The sequence below is a fragment of the Marmota marmota genome, unplaced genomic scaffold, assembly GCF_001458135.2.
Source record: "Marmota marmota marmota unplaced genomic scaffold, marMar, whole genome shotgun sequence".
NCBI classification, from domain to species: domain Eukaryota; kingdom Metazoa; phylum Chordata; class Mammalia; order Rodentia; family Sciuridae; genus Marmota; species Marmota marmota.
In genome coordinates, this window is record NW_026000168.1 from 4,413,895 (window position 1) to 4,435,882 (window position 21,988).

Below are 21,988 nucleotides of genomic sequence, written 5' to 3' on the forward strand. Positions count from 1 at the left end.
CTGGGTTTAATCCCCAGCACAAAAAAAAAAAAAAAAAAAAAAAAAAAAACTAAACCAAAAATTAAAAGCATATACTTGTATGTAGATTTCATGTTAGGAAATGACTGATACAAATACTTGCAGCAAAGCCGGAAGCTCTCTCCAACTGAGCCCTTACAAATCTGCTTTGCTCTTTTTAATGAGTCTTCTCGCTGTGTAAATTGCTGTCACTGATTTATCATTTAGCTTGTTCTACTTTGGGAGGAAGGACACGGCAGGGTGGTGTTTTTCCATTGCGTAAGGGTATAAGCAGCATGCTTGCCTGTGTGCATGTGCGTGAGTGTGTATGTACGCATCTTGGCACACTCTCGTGTGATTATATCCACAATGCAGATTATGGAATTTATGAGCTGGGCCAAATGCACATTTTAGTTTCAACAGATATTGCCAAAACCTGCACCAGTTGAAACTCCCACCAACGGTTTATGAGATGCTTCTATCAACACACTCATTCACGCTGTGGACGATGACATCTTCGCAAACATCATTTCATTCTGCGCTTTCTTAATTATTAACGAAGCTAAGCACCTTTCCATAAGCTTATTGATCATATTCTTGGCTCATTGGGAAGTTGATCTTTCTCCCTGACATGTGGAAGCACGTTAGGAAAACAGAGAACCAGCCCTTCCTTGGTTCTGCTGGTTTGTTTTTTCTGTACTTTTTATTAGTTTTTTTTTTTTTTTTTGGGCCACATGGAGGTTTTAAATTTGGGGGAGTCAAATGATCAATCTTTATCTCTAAGTGGGCTGAAGGTTGGCTGGATTGAAAAAAAAAGGATTCAGATTCAAATCTATAAATAGGTACCCATGAAAAATGTGAAACCAACTCTGGCCAAAATTACCCTCTAGTTCTGACATTTAAACAAGGCCTTCAGGAAAGGTCCACACTTACTACAGGACAAAGCGTTCTGGACACCTGCCCAAACTCCCAGAGCCGAATTTTACAAATCCATGTATGGTCTTGATCTGGTGCCTGGTACGGGCTGTGCTCATTCCCCTACAGATCCCGGCTGTGAGGTTTCTTTCAAGTCAAAGCAAAAGCTACAAACAATAGAAGGCCAAGTTCAAGGTGCTGTGCTCAACTGTCCCCAACACCCTGCTGAAGCTGCCGTGGCTCCGCCACCCATCCTGGTTCCTCTCCCCAGGCGAACAGTCAGTACTTCCTTTATTTCATATCTGAGGGGACCATTTATTGGCTAGCACCAAGGACATGTTGAAGCAGTCCAAACATCAGGAGGGAGGGGAGTGTGTGTGTATGTGTGTGTGTGTGTGTGGGGGGGGTTATCCTATCATGGCGGCCACATAGGAAGACGCCATTTTCCAGCCCTGTGACTTTGGTGAACTTAGTTAACCTCTCTGAAATCTCAATTTCCTTACCTGGTAACTGAAGACTGTCATTCTATCCTCTTTTAGGGCTACGAAGGTAACCGTAAAATCAGGCAGGTAGATCTAAGAGCTAAGCACTTGGGCTATACCAAGTACTTAATAAATGGCAGTTCTCATGGCTATGAAAATCATTAAAAAAATGTGTAAATTTGGAGAAAGTTCTATTACAATTCCAAATCAATTATAGTTTTTTATAAATTTATAGTCCTGGTTTTACCAAGGATTCCCCAAACAGGTCTTACATGGAAAGGACTCTCAGCTTGGCCTCTGCATATGTAACATGCTCAATTATCAATTCTCTTGTAGAAGAATGGGTGTTAGATAAGCAAGCCCAAAACCACCAGACCCAATGTCACACCATGGTTTAGACACAATACGAGCCTGAGAAACGAGACAATCGAGGAATACCAAGAGGTTACCCCTAAAATATCAGTGAGGAAACCAAAGGCTATTTGCAGAACCGGTCGCTATGGCAATCATAATATTCAGTGTGCCATTTAATTGGATCCACATCTGTACTTGACACATCTGCTTTGAAAGTGGCTTCAGCTTTCACAAGCTAGATGATGTCGAGCTTCTGCAATGCACTTGGCTCCTGCTGTTTGTGGACTGACGTGTTTGCCAAGGTTAAAATTATAAATGAGTTCAGACAAAACCAGCTGACCTCACACGTATGACTAAAATACATTTCTCAGATGCAGGAATCCATGTAGATAGGGAAACCACAAGCATGAGTCTTTTTGTTCAAGACAAACAACACACAAATATCAGGGGGTGAAAAGATTATATCATATCCTGGAAAGATTAAATATAGTATTTCCATATGATCGTTCCAATCTCCTGCACTTCTGGACATACACCCCTCAAATTAAAAGTAGGGTCCAAGAGAGATTTGTGTGTGCCTATTCAGAGAAGCTCAGATCACCACTGTTAACAGGTAGAAACAACCCAAATGCCCACTGGGGACAAATGCATCAACAGAATGTGACCCATCATACATTTGGATACAATTCAGTCTTAAGAAGGGGACTCTAACCCAGAGCACCACCTAGGTGAGCCTAGAGGACATCATGCTCAGAGAATAAGCCAGTCACCAAAGGGCAGTCACTGTGAGGCCACTTTAGAGGGAGCTGGAGGGTCACATTCAGAGAGAGAGAAATGGATAGGCTTGCCAGGAGCGGAGGAAGGTCAGAATAGGGAACTGTCATTTAACAAGCATAGTGTGTCAGTGTGAGGTGATGGAATGTTCCAGAAATGGGCACTGATGATAGCTGCACAAGGACTTAATGTCACCGAGTTGTATGCTTAAAAGATGGTCAAGAGGGTCTTTTGATGTCATGGATATGTTCCACAATTTTAACCCCCCCCCCCCCCAAAAAAAAAGAGTGAAGCATACCTATTCTCTCAGTCCACTATGGGTACTATAACAAATTGCCAGAGTGTGGGCAGCTTATAAACAACAGACATTTGTTTCTCAGGTCTGGAAAGCAGAAAGGTTTGAGATCAAGGTGCTGGCAGGCTGGGTGCCTTGGGAGGGCAGCTTCCTGGTTGAAGAAGGAGCCTCATCTCTGGCCTCCCGTGGTAGAAAGCACAGAGGGAACCTCTTTCATAACGACAATAATGTCACTCCTGAGGGCTCCATCCTCATGACCCGCACTCCTCCAGAAGGCCCCACATCCTCCTCAGCATGGGCACAGGGTTTAGGTCTCAACACACCAACGTTGTGGGGACACACATATTTTAACCCAGCCATCTATGTAGCAGGATTCCCATCAGGGAATAGACATCTCCAAGAGCAATCGGGTTGACTTGCAAGGTGGCAACCGGGGGAGCGTGAGGGACAGCAGACACAGCCGGGGGCAGAGAGCCCAGCACACAGGGATTCACGGTCAGAGAAGGCGGGTACCTGCCAAGAGCACACTTCCTACCAGTGAAGTAGCATGCTAACAGGGGCTCTGTACCCACGGTAAGAGCATCAGCATGAAGGAACTCGACTGCACCATAGCGTCTCAACGTTTCCCAAGACGAATGGGCTCCGTGTACACTTCAGTATGGGAAATGAGGAAAACAGCAAATGTGTTTGCTTTGATAAAATGGAGATACCTGTGCATTTTGCAAAATAGGATTAGGTAGCCAGTGCCCAGGCACGTCCTTCCACAGAAGCCCTAAGTCAAGAGCTGCCCTAGTGAGAGCGAAGGTACGTGAACCTCTCTGGACCTGTGGTTCTCAAAGTGTGTTCTGAAGAGTCGTGCAGTGCACACCCTACATCCAGCACCTGGCTGTCCTCAAGTGGGAAATGTACAGAAGGGCCTCGAGGCTGAGCAATGACATGGGAGGGCACCAGTGGCACCCGGCTCAGCCGGGAGAGAGGCAATGGGGAACCACATGCAGTCACTCTGCCTCCTGTCCCCCCTCAGGACTCTAATGAACTGCGTCGATAGGGAGCCCGAGTAAAAGCAGCCTTGAATGGGATCCAGGCTGTCTTTATGGCCAAATCCTGGATCCAGACACGTGGATCTGAGTTGGGGGTGGGTGAGGAAGGAAAAGGAAGACCACAAAGGACTCCCCGGCTCTAACTCAGCACCCACACACGTGCGCACACACCTGCATACACACCCAGGGAAAGCGCGGAACGAGGAGGTCTTGGTAGAGAGGAGATGAGCTCCCAGTGGGGCAGTGGGAGGAAGAAGCCTGGAGCCACAGGGCAGGTCTGGCTGGGGACGTTGATTCCAAGGCCACCAGCACCCAGATGGTAATGGAACTATAAGCAAAGAGAATCACTGGACTGTGCTCGAAAACAGTGGAAAACCCAGTGGGCTGGGGACAGAGCCCTGGAGGAGTTCTGAAGAACAGGCCAGGAAAGGCGTGTGTTGCACCTGGCTCAGAGGCCAGGGAGCTGGAAAGAGGCTCAGAACACAACCAGAGAGCCCTTGGCAGGGCCAAGCTGACAGCTAGATGTGTGCGCGAGAAGAAACAGCGTCTGCTCCCTTGGGAGGATCTGGCTGCACCAGCTCCAGGGGCTTCTGAGTGCTCAGCCCCCAGGGCCCTTCCTGCTTCTGGGATCAGTGTGCGGGCCCCTCAGTTCCTGGTAATTCTCATTTTTGAGGGACTCAGATCAGCTGAGGAGAGCTTAGCCAAGCTCCAGAGGATCAAAATGTGCACGGGGAGGGGTGGGCGGGCAGATGGCGCAGGATTAAAAAGATGCTGGGCTTCCTGCTCCTCTGTGGTCTCTGAACGGCCTCCAGCACAGCAGTGTGGAACCAGGAACTCTGTCATCTGACCTAGAGGCTTAGGAGTCGCTCAGAAAACCCTCAGGGCCTCTGCAAGACCTGGGGAAAAGAGCCAGGCAGGCCCTGAGGATGTGAGACTCAGCTGGCTGAAGACTGGTGCACACCCTGGGTGACACTGAAGATTTCTGCCACTGCCTCCCTGGTACTCCTCTCCAGCTAGACTGGGAACTCTGGAAACTAGGCTGTCTTGCGCACCTCTGGATCCTTCCTGTCCAAGGGCGGGAGGCTGGGCAAGAGCAGGTTCTTGGAAAGTTTCATCATGGCAAGCACAGCTTGCAGAGCTGCAGGTCCAATGCACCCCTCCATGATTTCCCAGAGTTCTCCGACCCCGTGCTTGACAAACCATGGCCAGGGAGCCCAATCTGGACCGCAGGCTATCTCTGTCAGCCTCATGAGCTTCTAAATCACTGAAATCATAGTAATGCTTTGGGACGCATGAAAATCCTATGAAATTCACATTTCGGTGTCCATAAATAAGGCTTTTACTGGCACAAAGCCACACCCACTCACTTTCCTATTGGCAATGCCGGGTTTTGTGTGGCAACAGAACTGAGAAATTGTGACAAAAGTAGCATATCCCACCAAGCCTCGAATATTTATTCTCTGGCCAGATTAAGTGAGGAGCTACACGGGGCCATGCAACAGAGAATTACCTTTCTCACGAGCAGAGACACCTTCACAATCCAGCTGCTGACATGAAAACAAGAGAGCTTTTGACTTAGCACGGGACACAGACGTGGAAACTTTGTGGAGATATAAGGGAACAAGTTCCATAGTCCAGGGTACAAAGCCTGCACTCATGGCCAGCCAATGAGAACATCTGATAGGTTGCTCATATGCTAAGCCTCCGCCTCCCCAGCAGTAAAATGGACACAATGATATGACTTACTCTCGGAGAACAGTTGTGGAAATCATAGAATATAGAGAATTTTTACCTCTTTGCCTGGTTTCTGATATCTAGTGACATTTGATAAATGAAACTATAACAACTGACCTGTTTTTGGAGGAATGAGGCATCACTTTGTGGAATTTTTTGTGCTCTTTGGAATTTGCATCTAAAATGAATTATTTATATCAGGTTGCAGTTTATATGTGTAATAATTACTACTATAGGACATAATTATTAACTGAGTTCATCCAGACCTCAATTATCTGCACCTAAATGAACAGTTAGATGCTTATGATAGAGCTAGCTGTTCCAGCCCATGAAATATGACAAGAAAAAAAATAGTAAAGGGCAGAGATATTGGAAAGAGACAATTTTCATAATGAGATGACATGATGGGTTACCTCAAAAAAAGCTTAGCATAAACAATAAAACTACATACTTACATAGTTATCAATTACAATAGCTAGATGTCTGTGCACATATACATGTGAAAATATACATTTATACACGCATACCAGCAATTTAAATATGTAGTGATTCTCTGAAGGAAAAAGAAAAAAGAATGTTCTTCGGAGGAACACAGGAATGTTATGAAAGAATATGGATCATAACTCTTCAAAATATCACCATAAAAAAAGAAAGAGTGGGTTAAAGATCCAATTATAATAGGGACTTAGAGAGGTTAACTCTTCACTTGGGCCTACAGATACTCAACGGCTAATTAAAACCAGGACAAACTTGGTTTCCCCACTGCATTTTACTTCTGTCTCCCTTTGCTCCTTTAAACTTTGGGTCCAATTCCTCTCAGCTTTGCACGCAGGCCTGATGATAACGTAAGGCATGTCTGTCGACCGGGCCACAGTCTGCACTGTGCATGGCCTGGTTCCCCCGCTACTTATACCTGAAGCCCACATCAGCCCCCTGAAGACAGGGCTGAGGATGCTTGGTGCCCACACGCCTTCCCAGTGTGGCCATGCTCAATATTAAATTCATTTATTAACTATTATTTTTCTGTGTGTTATCTTTGGGGAAAGTGGTGAGGCCTGGTTTTTCAGGACTCCCTCAAGTCACGTCCCTCTTTTTCTAGGACTCCAGCAACACAAAGCTCAACGTGGTGGATTTGTGTTAACGGAAGGGCTTGGAGCAGACCTCCATCTGCACATAGCACGGCAGGATGAAGCCCACCCTCCCGTTGCTCAGATGTTGCTGGCCAGTGCTTTCTGGAAGCTGCTTTCATTTAGGAGCAAACAGATGCAACTGGAAGTAAAAAACAGAGGCTTTTGGAAAAACAGCAGGAAATGAACAAGGAGGGAACGCATTCCCCAAGACCTGGCAGGGGACCTCAGGTGTTCTGTAAGAGGAGTCCAAAGCCTGGGAGTTCATTTACAGAATCTATGAATTGCTAGTGGAGAGTTCCAATACTGTGAACTATTTCCTACCAGCAGATAGCACAGGGCTTGCTTCTCCTTCTTGGGACCGCTCCTTTCACCAGGTGCTTGTATTCTGGGTGTGGGGGAAATATCTGGAACGGAAGGGCTTTTACTTTGATAAATAACATTGCAAAAAAGACAGGGGCAAGACATCACCATCTTTTTTTTATTTTTAATAGTCCATGTTATTAAGTGTCAATGAATTTTAGAGCCTAGAATTCTGCTGGTTTAGTTTAAGCAGGAAATACAAAACTCCTCTCTCCTGACAGTATTAGAAAGCAGTCTTTTAAAAAGCTTAAGAAGTAGTGATGCAAATTCCTACCAGCCATCGGAGGAAAACAGAGAGATTTTGCATTCCCTGTGATTAACAATTTAGCCCCCTCTAAACAGATCGAGTTCAGAAAACGCAGTGACCTTGAAAGTAGGCTTTGACCCCTGCGGCCACCCCTCACGAGCTGCATGTGCTGCCCGGCAAGCAACACAGTCAGGTGTGCAGCCCCTGAGATCAGAAAGCCGCGTTATGAAAAATGAAAGAGAACTTGGCCTTCTCCTTCGGCTTTGATGTGAGATCAGCAATGTCTAATAAAAGGGTTTTTTTCTTTTTTCCTAGACAGGGCTACAGAACAGAAATCTATATTTAGAAGTGTATGTTTTCGCTGGCAAGCTCCACTTTAATTAATTTCCACTTACAAAGAAACAGCAAAAGGTAAGTGACATTGCTAACCAGGCAGAATCCTGATTCACATTTTGGGAAAACAGCCAGTCTCTCTCTGGAGGTGAAATGAACCAACGAGGGGCAGGAGGTAGTATTTCAATAATCTAAGAGCAATTATTTTTATAGTTTTTTTTTAATAACATCTCATATGGTAGAATTAAAAATCATGGAACCCTTGTGGAGGGCTGCAAGATCTCACTCTGATAGAAACAGAGCAAAATAAATTAGCATTCATCAATTTGATGCCTCGCGTATTTGGCGTGTGTCACGGTTAGGTTCTTTGAAGGCATCTTTGCTCAGAGTTTGAATAAAGTCTCTCTCTTTTTTTTTTTTTAATAGAGAAAGGCAGAGGACCCTGTTTTTTGAGCATACCTGAGGTTCTAAGGAATCAAGCCCTATAAATGATCACCAAGGAACTACGGAGGCAGGACTTCAAAAATTCCCCTTCCTGTGTTTTCCCCGATTTGGAAGCAGGGAAGGTCTTGTGAAGTGTGTCTGTTGAAGCACCCGTGACAAGTCGAGTCTCTGTCATGCTTGCCAACGTGAACCTCTCCAATAAAACACAGAAGACACTAACTCCGCAGGGGCAACTGCAGATTCATTGTTTGATGGGCTTTTGGAAAAACAGCAGGAAATGAACAAGGAGGGAACGCATTCCCCAAGACCTGGCAGGGGACCTCAGGTGTTCTTTAAGCTTGAAGCACTCTTCACCACTGAGCACGTTCACCTGCGAGAGCCGCAGGCTTATAGGCCTACCCACAGGGTCCCCTGTGTTGGAGCAGGCTGCTACCCACTTGTCCTGTGGCTGTGTTTTCTGGATCTCCTGCCCTTGCAGGGGTTTTCCTTCCTAGACTCCACAGGCAAAGCTCATGTGTCTCTTTCCTTCGCAGTGCTCAGTATGGGCACTGGGTTGGCTTGACTTCTGTCCTGTCCCCACTGGAATGAGAGATTTGGAGAGCAGGTGAGGCAGAAGGGCAATAGATCTCATGATATCATGGTGAAAATGGAGGGTTAGAGAAGGACCGCTGGGCCTCCATGCTGGCTCCGCCATGTGTTGGCCGTGTGACCTCAGTAAGTGACTAAACCTCTCTGGGCAACGTTTTATCTTCTGTGGAGGCAGGTTGACAGTACCTAGCTCATGTTCTCCTAGGTTGAAAAATCAAATACGATGAAGGAAGCCAAGCACAGCACTTGACATGAACCCCGCAGACAACCTGAACTTTAGAACTGAGCACTGTTGTTCACCAGTGCCTCTCATGTCAGGCACAGCCAAAAAGCTGATGAACGACTTCCTGTGAAATCAATGTCCTCGAACCAGGGTTTCACAGGAACTCAGAAAGCATCCCTAGGCCCATTTCACAGATAAGAAAGTGGGACAGTTATCAACACTCTTCTCTAAGTTTTAAGGCAAAGGGGAAACCTCAGCTTCCTGAGCCCTGTTCCCACCAGTGTCACCGAGCGCGCTATTGCCCTCGCCATCTCCTGTCCCATTTCCACATGGCCTTGCTGGAGCCACAAGCTGTCAGGGCACCAGTGTACCTACAGAAACCAACCCTGCCCACAAGACACTGTGCCTCGGATGATGAGCTGAGGACGATGTGCACACACGACCTCCAGTCCTGCCTCAGTTTTCACCTTCTGTGCAATGGGGATAATAGAACCCACCTGGAGCTCTGAGAAGAGGGAAGAAAAGCTGTTAGAGTCTGTAAACAAGTCAAAATAACACCTGGCATTTTGCCAGGGGAATGTTAAAGTTCGTAAACAAGTCTGGATGGTGCCTGGCAAAATGCCAGAGGGAGTGGTTTGAGAAGTAACAAAAGCGAGCCATTAGGTGTAGAGATTCCTGATTGGTTGACTGATGTATCTAGTTTATGCTAATTAGATAAGCTATATGGAATGTATAAATACTGCTCCTGTCCTGCAATAAACGGCTCCTACTCCTGCTGTATCAACGTACACAAGTTATTCGTCACCCCCCGATTATTTTGCTGCAGCCGTACTCCGGCAAAAAGCCCCCCAGGGTGGGCATGAAGACCAGGTATCTGGCCTCCCCAGATCACTTTCTCGTACACCCCAGAAGACAGGAACAGTTAGTTAATGGGTTTGATGGCCCCCAGGGACACCTCCCTCCTGGACCTCATCAATCCATAGGGAGAACCCACTGGAACAGCTATTTTGGTTTCAGAGCTCCGGGCGGCTGGAGCGTGGAGGTCCGTGAAGCCGCAGTGGATGCCACATCAGCAATTCTTCCAAAGAGTTTCCAAACTCTCTTCTGACACAACACCAGGAACCAGACGTTCTGTCTGCATTAGAATCGGCATCAGCCTGGCCACTTCCGATTCCTGCATTTAGGACACAGGGAAAATACAGATCTATCTGCCCAAACTCCAGTTAAAGGGCCTCAGAAGGACTTGAGGAATTCTGCAGTACCACTTCCCTGTGTCAGGTCCCAGGCCACCCAGAGAGACCATTTGACCTAAAAACTCTATGACAGAAACAAAGTCCCATTTACTCAGATCAGCCAAAACATACTATCAACAAAGAACTCTTCTCCCACAGACAGCAGACGTGCAGAGTTCCATTCATGGGGTCTTTTTGCAGGCTCAGCAAAAGCCCACCCCCCTTAGGTCCACACACAATCAACCCAGACAAATCGCCCTTGTAGAGGTCAAGGTCAAAGGGCAGCAGGCTGGAGGCCAAGGGTTGACCAGCAGAGAGTAAGGAGGCTAAAGGCAAGATTACTGCAGATTACTGATGGGGCCACTGAGGCTTCCTCCTGGCTTAGACCTGCAGACAGAGCACCTGGGTTAAGGCCCCTGCTGCCTAATCCTTCCAACACCCCGTCTGGCTTTCATCCACTGCTCTGGTTTCCCTTCTCAAGAGGAGGGGAGCCTCCTGTGGAGCCTAGAGATTACACAGTAGAGAAAACCTTTCCACGGGAACAATGGCCACAGGGGTGGTGGGGTAGGAAGCTATCGCCCCAGGATTAGACAAAGCATGAAGTGTACAGCAGCGCTCTATGAAAACTAGATCAGGGCTAGAAAAGATAACATGACCCAGTTTCTGCCCAAGGAAGAACACAGTCTCCTGGGGAAAGCAGTCGAGACCCAGTAAATGACTCAGGATTACTCAGCTTTTGGACTCTACTTACTTCCCATGTGATTATAAAGTATTAGGGATGATTTCAAATTCTGCTGACTTCAGCCCGGCGCAGTGGCCCATGCCTGTAGTCCCAGCAGCTTGGGAGGCTGAGACAGGAGGATCATGAGTTCAAAGCCAGACTTAGCAACTTAGTGAGGCCCTAAGCAACTCAGTGAGACCCTGTCTCTAAAATAATACACAAAAAAAGGCCTGGGGATGTGGCTCAGGGGTTAGGTGCTCCTGGGTTTAATCTCTAATAGCATTAAAAAAAAGAAAAGAAAAAAATTCTGGTAACTTCAACATTCCATACCATCTGGGTTCTATCTCTGGCTACATTCTTAATAATGTTTGTAGGTTTGGAAAGGAAAGAAGCAGACATTAAAATGAACCATTTTCAGAGACTGTGAAACAAGCTAGCTAGAATCTGGTGTTATAAAGAACTGCATCTCTTGCACAGAATCTGGCACCAAGGTCTAGTATTGATGCCTTTTGCAGTAGGGAGAAAAACAGAAACCAGGAGAAAAAAAGAGAGGCCTGAGAATCTTTTTGGAAGAAGAAGAAAGGACAGCATTTACTGTGAATTTGCTTTAAACACTGCAAGAAATGCCTCACACAGGGAGATAGAACTTGCTGCCCAGCGGATGTTCCACTGAAGGCTCTGATAAGATTCCTAGGTCTTTTTGACTATTTAATTCAATATGAATATTTAATATTTCCGTTTGTGTTCTGTCTCAATGGCGTGGGGTGTGGAGGAAGGATGCTGAATTGAGTCCATGGGAGCAAGCAAAGGTTAAGCACCTTGCTACCTAAGCTGATTACCTCCATTAAGCTTCTAAACACAAAGACACCTCCTGAGCTGGGAGGCTGGGCTTCCTGTCAGTACCTGGAGGGCAGAGACTCTGGAAGGGGTTCACTTATGGCTCTGCCACCAGCACCAGCATGCCCATGTGCTCAGGGAAGACATGAGACAACATGGAATCCAGATCAGGGCCAAGACCTGTCTGTCCCCAGGGCTGCCAGCAGGGGGCCCCAGGGCTGCTTTGCCCCCTCCCTGTCCCCCCAACACACACACTAGAATACGTGCACCACCATCTCTGGGGCTCCTCTGCCGCGCTGCACCCCAAGACTGCACAGAGAACCCACTCGACCCAACCCACCCAGGTGATTCTCTGTCATCTGGAAAGTGGTCCATGAAGGAAAGGGCCTCAGGGTGGGGAAAGGGGACAGAAAGGTGCAGAAACAGAAGACAGAGCTTGTCCTCAAGGGGGTGGCCCTGAAGGACAGGAAACAAGGTGTTTTTCAAAAAAGCCTGAGGCCAACGGCATCACCTTGACAGATTTGTCATTCATTCCCTCAAAAAGAAAAACCAAAGCAGAAGCACGGGCGATGACATGCGTGAGACCTGGCTTCATCTTTCCTTTTGGGAACCCAGGCTCTTGGTTTTCTGTCTCCCTTCGTTCCTCCAGCAAGCCAGGTCATCTGCAACCCTGTGTCACAACGGGTCACAAATCAGAAGTCAGAAATCCCTCAGTGTCCCCAGAGGACTGGTTCCAGAATCCTGGCCAAATCCCCAAACTCAAGGATGTCCAAGACCCTCATTTACATATGACCTACACACACCATGTCCGGGTCACTAATGACGCCCAAATACCTTGTGCGATGTCAGTTCCCTTTAAACCACTGTTATGTGGAGCAGTTCAGGAAGTAATGAGAAGACTGAGCAGGATCAGTACAGGTGGCCAGCAGCCACGCAGGTCTGATATATTAGCAGCATTACATCTCTGTTCTGAATAAATTCCACCATCGGTTGGTGGAATCCACTGATGTGAAACCATGGGTACCAAGGTCCAAGCATCAGAGGAAAGACAAGGGAAGGGGAGCCGCCCCAAGAATCAACAGTGGCTAATGGTCCATCAGCAGGTAGGAGACTAGAAAAACTTCCAAAACACAAACTCTAGATCTGTGAACCCCAATGATAGTTCCAGGCTCTATACAGAGGGTGAAAGAGATCTGATCCAGTAACTCCTTCGGAAGACTAGGACAGTTGCTGTCCTTCCTGGAGGCTGCAACACAGCCTGAAGATGCTAAAATCATTGCTGGGCACGGTGGCACATGCCTATTGTCTCAGCGACTTGGAAAGCTGAGGCAGGAGGATCTCGAGTTCAAGTCCAGCCTCAGCCACTTAGTGAGATCCTGTCTCAAAATAAAATGAAAAGGTCTCCATGGAAGAGTGCCCCTGAGTTCATTCTTCCAAGAGAATGAATGAATCACTAACTAAATAATACATTCTTCAGAACAAGAGGAAAGCATAAGACATTTAGCAAGTTCTCTCATAAAACCAGGACTATTCAATTACAAGATGACGTTTCAATCCATTTTCCCCAAATTGCTGCCCGCCTCTCCGAGTCCTGCGGGCCACTGGCTGGGGGAACCAATGGGTGGAAATAAAGGACTGTGTCTGTACTGTCGCTTTTTCTATGTGTTCTTAAAAGCGAATACGGAGCACTGGGGATATGGCTCAGTGGTAGAGCACTTGCCGGGCATGCATAAGTCCCTGGGTTCTGTCTCCAGCTCCACCAAAAAACCCCCAAACAAATAGCAAACATACAAACAAAAAAGCCCTGGAGATACCGGGTGCAGACTATCCACCAGGATGGGGTGAGTCATCTGAATGCACGAAATTGAGGCTGCCATTAATCTCCCAGGGCCTCAAACACCTCCTCTGTAAACCAGGGGGGCACAGCACCTCCCTCTCTGGATTGCTAGGCACAGCCTATACCCTGGGACGACGCCTGGCCCAGGAAACACCATAAACGTTGGCTGTCATACCACCATCAGCAGCTCTCACCTCTGACCCACTGTACATCCTTAATCTGGTGACAGCCACCGCAAAAATCTCATGCAGAGGCCGTGAAAGCACAGTCCCTTCCTACTCTGCTGGTCCAGTTTTATCCTGGCCACGTGGCTCCCTGCAACCGAGTCTCCTCTCAGCCTGAAGTCACCTCTGGCCTGCTGCAGCGATGGCCACAGAAAGGTCTAGAGAGAGCTGGTTCTTTTACAGAGCATGGTAAAAAGTAGACACTTTTTATGACTTAACACTCCTGCAGTAAAAATTAAGTGGTTGCATAAGACTGCTACCCCGCGACAAGGCCACGATTATGTACGGTTCGCAACCAGACCCAGCGCGGGACAGAGGTTGGCTGAGAACTGGTTTTGAATGTGCAGCCTCCACATCACCATCGACCGACGTGCTCACGGTTTTTATGAAAACCAAGACAAAACTCGATGCCTTGAGGGGAAAAAAAAAAAAAATCAAAGTAACCACTAGCGTGATCCTGTAAAAAGTCCTGATGTACCTGGTTAAGCTAAATCTGGGTCAAATAAAAGAACCAAATGGCCTATAAAATTGTAAAATGTCATTCGTAGCTGAATAGAGACTCTTAAATTGTGGTGAGAACAATACAGATCAAATGTTATTCTTTTTTTTTTTTTTTTTTTGCTTTCTTGAGTGAATTTAAACCAGAAGTCTTGAACGTATTTCTTAGAATGAAAATCTGGGAAATCAGTTACATCCATTTCCTTAAGTATCTCAAAATATAATCAACAAGACCCTTGCATTTTAAGGAAGAGATATCACTCATTCACTGGATAGTCCAGCTTATCCATTGGTAATTCTCCTGTCGCTGTGGAGACAAGTTTAACAGGTACGATGAAGACCTGGGAATAGAGAAAGCTCTGAAGACGAGAAAGCCAGGGAAATGGCTATTGCTGGACTTCATCTTTATGTCCCTTAACTTGACCAAGGGTGCTAATTCTTTCCCCAAAGATGTCTGGTAATGAACCATCTTGCTGGCCTTGGATGCAGCAAACCCTGTCCTTTCTTGGGCTTCCTCATGGTCAGCCAACTCTCTTGATGCTTCTGCTCTAACTTGCCCCCATTGACACCCTCAGCCATTAATGTGCTTGCCTATGTCACACTTGAGGGTGACTTAAATGTGCGTCCATTACCCTATGAGGTGGCGGGGGGCTGATCTTACTGCCTGACCTAGTGTCCCGACTCCCAGCCCAGATGGCACTTTGAGGAGTTGCTGCCAAAGCTGCATTCTTAATCAGAGAGATAGCCTTCCTTCAAGCAGACACCTGTTGGTCACTCAAAGGTACAAAGGGACTGCCCTCCGGGGTCAGAGCTGAACATGTCTCCAGGCCTGTAGGCAGCCTTGACATTCCCAGCACCATATGTTTACTCAGGCGTCCACTCTAACGACTTTAGGTGCCCTGAGGGTCCAGGCAGGAACAGAGAGGTGGGAAGGGAGCCTAGGGACCCATCTGCACCTAAGGGAAGCAGCCACTTCTCAGCCTCTGCTGCCTGCTGGCCCCGTGGGGACAGAGGGGGAGGTGTGGTACTGGCAGACAGTCTCGATTTTCAAATCAAGCCAGAAATCCAGACTCTCCTATAAAAATCTAATTTTTGAGTGCTTGCAACGAATTCCAAACATTTTTAAGCCCAGAGTTCATTCAACCAAATGCTTCTCTTGGCCACAGCCAGCCCTCAGGCTGCCAGCTGTGGAGATGGCTCCCCAGAAAGGTCAAGGAAGCCTGAGTAACGATTCCTAGCACAAAAGATTTGTAAAGGGACGAGAGATAATGGTATCCACCACACGCCAGGCGCTGTGCTAACTGCCTCGTGTGAATCATCTTCTTACTAGGAGACTGTTACCCTGGTGAACAGATGGAGGAAGCACTTACAAAGAACTTGAGGAAGTTTTCACAGCTGGGCCTTAGCAGGACTTGAACTTGGGTCTGTGCGACTCTCAATTCTACCCACTTTCCACTGAATCTCAGGACTAGTGTCCAGCAGTAAGGGGGACTAGAGCAGACCTCTAAGGAGGGCCTGTTAGGTCTCTGGGAAGAAACAAGATTCTGTGCTGGCGTCTACACCGCCATACCAGTTGTTCTGAAGGTTGACGGTTCCAGGTAGAAATTTAAGAAGTACGGAAAAATACTACGTTTGACCACAGCTCAAATGTCAAGAATCTAGAAATCTGGCCACTCACTGCCTTTGTAAGCAAAACTGCTCTTAAAAAGCTTACTAATTTTACAAAGCCAAAGCGGAAGCTCTTAGAGGCTTTTAACTGAGTGGATCTTTCTTCTGTCCATAGGTCTCACACAGAACAAATTGAATTAGTCGGATTGTTCCAACTTCAAAGAGGGAAAAAAAAAAGGTTCAACATCAAATGGATCAGAAATGAAGTATTTGACAAAAAAAGTTTTATGACCCCATCATAATCTCTCGCAATTAAGTTAACTTAATCAAGTTTCCATATTCCTTACTGTCTTTTTTTTCTGGGAGGAAAAAAAAAAAAAAAAAAAAAAAAAGCAAAAGGAACTGAATCCAAAATCAGCACAGAGGCCAACTGAAAATTTCACTTGCCTTCATTTCACTAGACAATGGCGCCACTGTGCAGCACTCGGCTTCTTCATGCAACTTCCGCCTCCACCCTCTTGTTCCAATCTTTTCAAAGACAAACCATTTATTTATAGAGCTGAAGAACCACAGAAGTTTTAAATTGTGTCTCAACTTATTCCTTATTGTCAGCTCCAAGTGCAGTAACTAAATTCAGAAAACATCTGCCCCTCGTATATTACAAATTTATATTATATTTTAAAAAACCCCCAAACCAACAGCAAGGAATTCCATGGGGGTGGATCCCCATCCACTGCCTTCTGAGCTCCAGAGGCCTTCCAGAGCGTCCAGGTGAATGTCCCACACAGCAGACGGAACATTCTCCCAGTGCCCACAGTCACTAGCACCTTTAAGCTAAGCCGTTAGCTGCCTCTTCTGAGGAGGGTAAACAACAAGTCAGCTGTGGATTTCTAGTTCCTTCCTCCTTCAAAAACCTCTGCCCAGTATCACCCTCCCTCCTTCTGTGTCAATGGTGCTAACCTCGCCACCCACCCAAGCTCTACCCCACCTTTACTTTTTCTCACGGTGCCCAGCACCACCCGACAGATTAGGGATGGATTTTCTCTGCGTATGTTCTATTTCCATCCCCCAAAATAGCACGTCCGTGAAGCACGAGTCCACAGCCTCTGCTTACTGCTGGGTCTCCAGCATGTAATAATTCATCAAGAAATGTCTTAAAATGGGCCTAACAGACAAGGGAAAAGATGACCGAGTGTCAACTCTGTCCCCATTTGAATATAAATGCATCAAAAGCAGAGCTACTGCTGGTCCTGGTCTCCCCAGCAGACCCTGGGACTGTAATGACACCTGACATACAGCAACGGGTGACTGAGCCACTGGGTGCATGAGTGACACCCTCTGGCTTAAAGCCATGTTAGTGAAGTGGAGATCTATCCACAACGGAAAACTATCCAGCCTGAAAAGGCGGGATATTGGTGACAACCTGGATCAAACTGGAGGACATTATGCCAAGTGAAATAAGCCAGGCACAAAAGATAAATATTGCTTTATCTCACTTACACGTGGGATCTAACAGTGGGAAGCATGGGAGAAGGGGGCCACAGCTGTGACCAGGGGACAGGAAATGGGCGGGGAGGGAGGGATCAAAGAGCATGAAGTTTCAGGTAGACAGGGGGAAAAAGTTTTAAGAAGGGTGAAGGCAGTCACTAATAATGTGGTATCTATTTCACAACAACTTAGAGAGTGTCAAAACGTCTCCCAGGGAAGGAAGTCGATGGCTCTGTTAATTAGTTGACTTAATCATGTCACATTGTAAACAAACATCAAAACATCACACTCTAGCCCACAAATGTGTGCAATTATAATCTGTTAATAGAACGTTTTTAACAAGGTTCCAGTAGAAGTTAGATTCTGTCTGTGTTTGGGGTGGGGGACACCCCCATGTCTTTGAAGCTAGTTAATCAACTGGTAAGAGATGAGGTTCTCATCTTAACTCTTGGAGTTCTGGTGAAAGGAGCAGCCGATTTGCTGGGAGGAAACACAGAAGCAGGAGCCCCAGGTCCTGTAGCTTCATTCTTTGCTGCGCTTCCCACTAGCTTCCTTTTCCCTTTGTATCTCGGAGGAACCTCCGTGATTCTTGTCCTCCTGGATGGCAGATGGGACCAGAAAGCAGGGAACCTGCCATTTCTGTCTAATGGCACTCCACTCGGCTGCCAACGGCCAGAGCCAACCACTGCCGGTTCCCAGGGGACGGCGGCAGAGTCAGAGCTGAGCATAGTATAATTCAGGATCTTTGCTTCCCCTTTGGGTAGGAAGACAGTGTCTCCCAGAATGAGCCTGAACTTGCCAAAGAAGTGTGCCTGGGGGAGGTGAGCCCCTCTGAGCACAAGGTCAAGAAGCAGCACCTCCAGGTGTCTCTTCCTCTGCTTAGAGACCGCCAGGTCCCAGGGGACAGGCAGCTCCTTCGGCCTGGGTTCTGGGAGGCTGATGCAGAATAGAGGCGCTGCCAATCCAAAAGGGAAATAGAGGAGCAAGAAATAAGAGAAGGTAGCAAGTGCTGAGGCTTGCACAGTGGTGGGTGGCAGCAGGAGGGGGGCTGGGAGACAGGCACACTGATGTTTGTTTTGCTCCTCATTTATTTCCTAACTCAAGGTCCACGCTGTATCAAGGTTCCTATGTTGGACACACATTCAAACCTGGGTCAGGACATGAAAACAAGGACTTGGGCTGCAATGACCAAGGTTCCCTCTCTCTTGAAGGAATGGAGACCCAATGGAGCATCAGTGATCCAAACGCCCAGTCCCATCCAAGGCCAATCGATCTCAATCAAGTCCTGAACTCTGGGTACCCCTGGACCCGCTCCCAAAGCTTCACTTGAGTCCAAAGTGAAAGCAAAGGCGCTGGGAATGACAAAACCCTATCTGCACAGCTGGTTTCGGAGGGCGAGAACACCTCGCGACAGTTTCACCTGAGGATTCACGTGGGCAGAGAGTCAACAGCCCGTTCCACAGAGGTCCATAATTAACTAGAAGGAATGTGTGGCCCACACTATGCATTTCCCCAGAGGCCACTCACCAGCCTCTGTGGTCACACATGCTGTTGCACAGGTTGCACACCTTGCAAGTGATCCTAGTATTTAGGGTGCACCTACAAACAGCATGTGTACCAAGAGGCAAAGCAGACAGCATCTGTGCCCCGAGGAGCACAGGTTAAGTTCACTGCAGAGATAGGGCGAGTTTACAAGGGTAATTCTCTATAATTCCATATTATGTAACTCCAGGTCCCTGAAAACACACACACACACACACACACACATACACACACACACACACACACACACTTTCTCTCTATCACATTTATTAAGAGAGAGAAACAACAATAGTCCTGCAAACATAACTAATTTCTTTTCGGGGGGCTCACAACTTGCTGCTATGGTAATGAACACAAATGTCTATGCCACTCCACTCCACATTGCCAACTCTGCATCCTAGAGAGGTTCAAAGTTTCACTTAATTGAAGCAAAAAAAAAAAAAAAAAATCAAGAACAAGACTTTGGATTCCGTTGCTCTATTTCCCATTCTCCTGGGTTCTCGTGGCTTCCCTGCAAGCAGAAGAGCCAGAGCCAGGGTGGAAATGCAGGAGGGTCCCCATCAGGGACTCCTTGACAGTACACCTTGTGGCGGTCAGGGCCCGCCCGGTGACGGGCAGACAGCCCGAGGATGTGGCTTTGCTGGCATGACAGGTATGCGTGTCATTCCAGAGCATCTGTCGTGCCTACTGAAAAAACACGCAGACACACATCTGAGGGCTCTGCCCGCTGCAGGGATCCCAGCTGCTTCTAATCCTGAGCATTGAGAACTTATTTTAAGAGACAAAGACTTCTCCAAACCAATATCCATAATTTACAGACTGGAAGGAGGGCCCCTGTCTAGGATGCCACACATGTTCTTCAGCTGTCCCTGTCCTTCAGTGTCCCACAGCGGCAGGTCCCAACACAAGGGGAACAGGTTTTCCATATGCAAGAACCAGCGCACCAGAGATGAGAAGGGAGACAGGGACAGCCAGCGAGGATGGCCCAGCACTCTTCCTCTGCAAGGTGGCACAGGTGGCAGAGGAGGGCTCTGGTTACTCCAGAGGATGTTCTGTTTGCTGAGAACCTCTCCTGTGTGGCAAGAGCCACTTCCACTGGAGGCTACTTAGGGCCACTATAGAGGACTCCTTAGTAGTTCTCAGCTTGATGACCACCTCCCTGTCCAGCCAAGATCACCTTTCCCTGTCCTCAGCAGAATAGGACAGGCAGAGATGGCCACCGCTCACTAAGGTGGCTCTGAGCTTGCCTGCTCCTCAGCCTCTTCCTGTTAGTGGTTTGATGTAAGAGTTCTGGCCAACAGAAGGTGCTCACAAGTAAAGTGGACCCTCTACTGAACCTGGGTCAGCCCCCATCCACCACCTGCACCGATCCTCATTTTCCATCCAAGTGGAGAGATGAAGAGGTCCCAGCAATATTTGGGAGAAGCCCAGGTCCCTGAACAGGTGCACAGAACATGGCCCACAGCCCGGCTGAAACACACTTGGTCCTTGACTTCAAAAAGTCATAAACATGTATTATATTAAGCCTCTGAAGTTTTAGGGTTGTTTGCAAAAACATTTAGCTCACTCTAATACATGGATGTATTTGCTTTGCTCAACCAGATGGCTCACACCTGTGAGATGGGACTGTCTAATATTTGGAAATGTGTTGATCCTTGGCATCAAGAAACCTGGGCAGTGGCCTCCACTTACCAGCTTCTAGGAGGGCTCTGCATCTGTGGGAGGTGCCGGTTCACAAATGCCAGTGAGGCCTTCCCATTCCTGCCCCTCCCCCAGGGATGAGCCAGTCGCCGTTAGCACCCTTTCTACTGTTCTAAGGGAGATTTCTGGACCAAAAAGACTCTTCAGAGTTCGATCAGATCTCAAGTGGGCCTGGCTGCGGAATTCCCAGAGCACACTCAGAGCTGGAAAGGCACATGTGTCCACTGTCCCAGGCCTGGGCGCTAGCTACCTGAAGACTCAAGACACTTAGAGATGCGTTTTCCTCTCGTCTCCACCTTTGTTTTACACTTTGGACTTCTACGAGTCCTGCATCTGTTTTCTAGCCACCATGAAAGACATGCTCTAATTGCTTCTGAATGGAAAGCAGAGACTTTTAATTTTCTCGCACAGAATGCGCACACTCTCCACACACTCGGGGATAATGTGGTCTTTTCATTTTCTGTAAATACTGAACTTGCCCCCGCCCCGCCCCCCCCCCCCAGCCCCGCCGCTCTCGTTGGCAAACAGAGCCTTTTTAAATCAAAATAATACTCCTTAAAAAGGCTGGAGCACCGAGCTTGATCAGAGCACCAGGGACTTCCATTACACCTATTTACCTGCCGCCGTCTGGTAGGGTACCTAATTCGCAAATTGTGTGCAGCCTTTTATGCTGTGTACAATGTATTTTTAAAAAATGTATTTATTATGCTGAGTTCTTTCTTTTGTGGTTTCTTGGAGCGACTCCTCATTCAGAGTCGTTTCCGGGCCTTTCCTTATGAGAGGCAACGCAGTGAACCCTGGGCAATCTGGAGCACTTAAGAATTCTGCAGGCCTTGTTCGGCATCCATTTTTCTCCTGCATGGAACATTTGATTTTTCATCTGGTTTCAATTTTACACAACCATGTAGGTACCGGCGAACTCCAAGGCCTGGTAATTAGGCCCTCATGGCAGCGCGACAGACGCAGGAGATGTTTGCTAATTAGACAGATGTGAGGCGGCTCCTTCTCAGAAGGGTGGCTGTCCTTAAGGTGTCTCTTTTGTGCCTTCCTCTAGCTGAATAAAAAGAGTCACATCAACAAAACGACTGCCGGTAACCAAGTATGCATCCCAACAGCAACCTTAAAGTCACAAAACAGCCCAGTGGGTTTTGACAGTAACAGTATATGGCGCTGTTGCCCCTCAACTGGGGACACCGTAAAATTTGTCCTCGTCCAGCAAGACAGACAACAGATCTACTTCTCCATGGGTCAGCTCTCCCAGACTCACCGCACTTACTAAAATATCAGGCCAGGTTGGAGTCCTTAACTGGGTCCTCATGGTGTAAGCAGCACCCTATTAGGGGTGTGTGTGTGTGTGTGTGTGTGTGTGTGTGTGTGAGAGAGA

General features: G+C 47.4%; 1 protein-coding gene and 1 long non-coding RNA gene across 2 annotated transcripts in view; both read right to left on the bottom strand.

Annotated features, from left to right (window-relative positions):
• The window catches only part of Pdzrn3 (PDZ domain containing ring finger 3), a 204,772-nt gene that overhangs the window by 109,002 nt on the left and 73,782 nt on the right, over nucleotides 1-21,988 (bottom strand).
• LOC125611737 overlaps nucleotides 12,272-21,988 on the bottom strand; it is a 20,427-nt gene continuing 10,710 nt past the window's right edge. The window contains exon 3 of the long non-coding RNA XR_007341977.1: nucleotides 12,272-20,800. This is a non-coding gene — a long non-coding RNA (uncharacterized LOC125611737). The remainder of the gene's footprint in view (nucleotides 20,801-21,988) is intronic.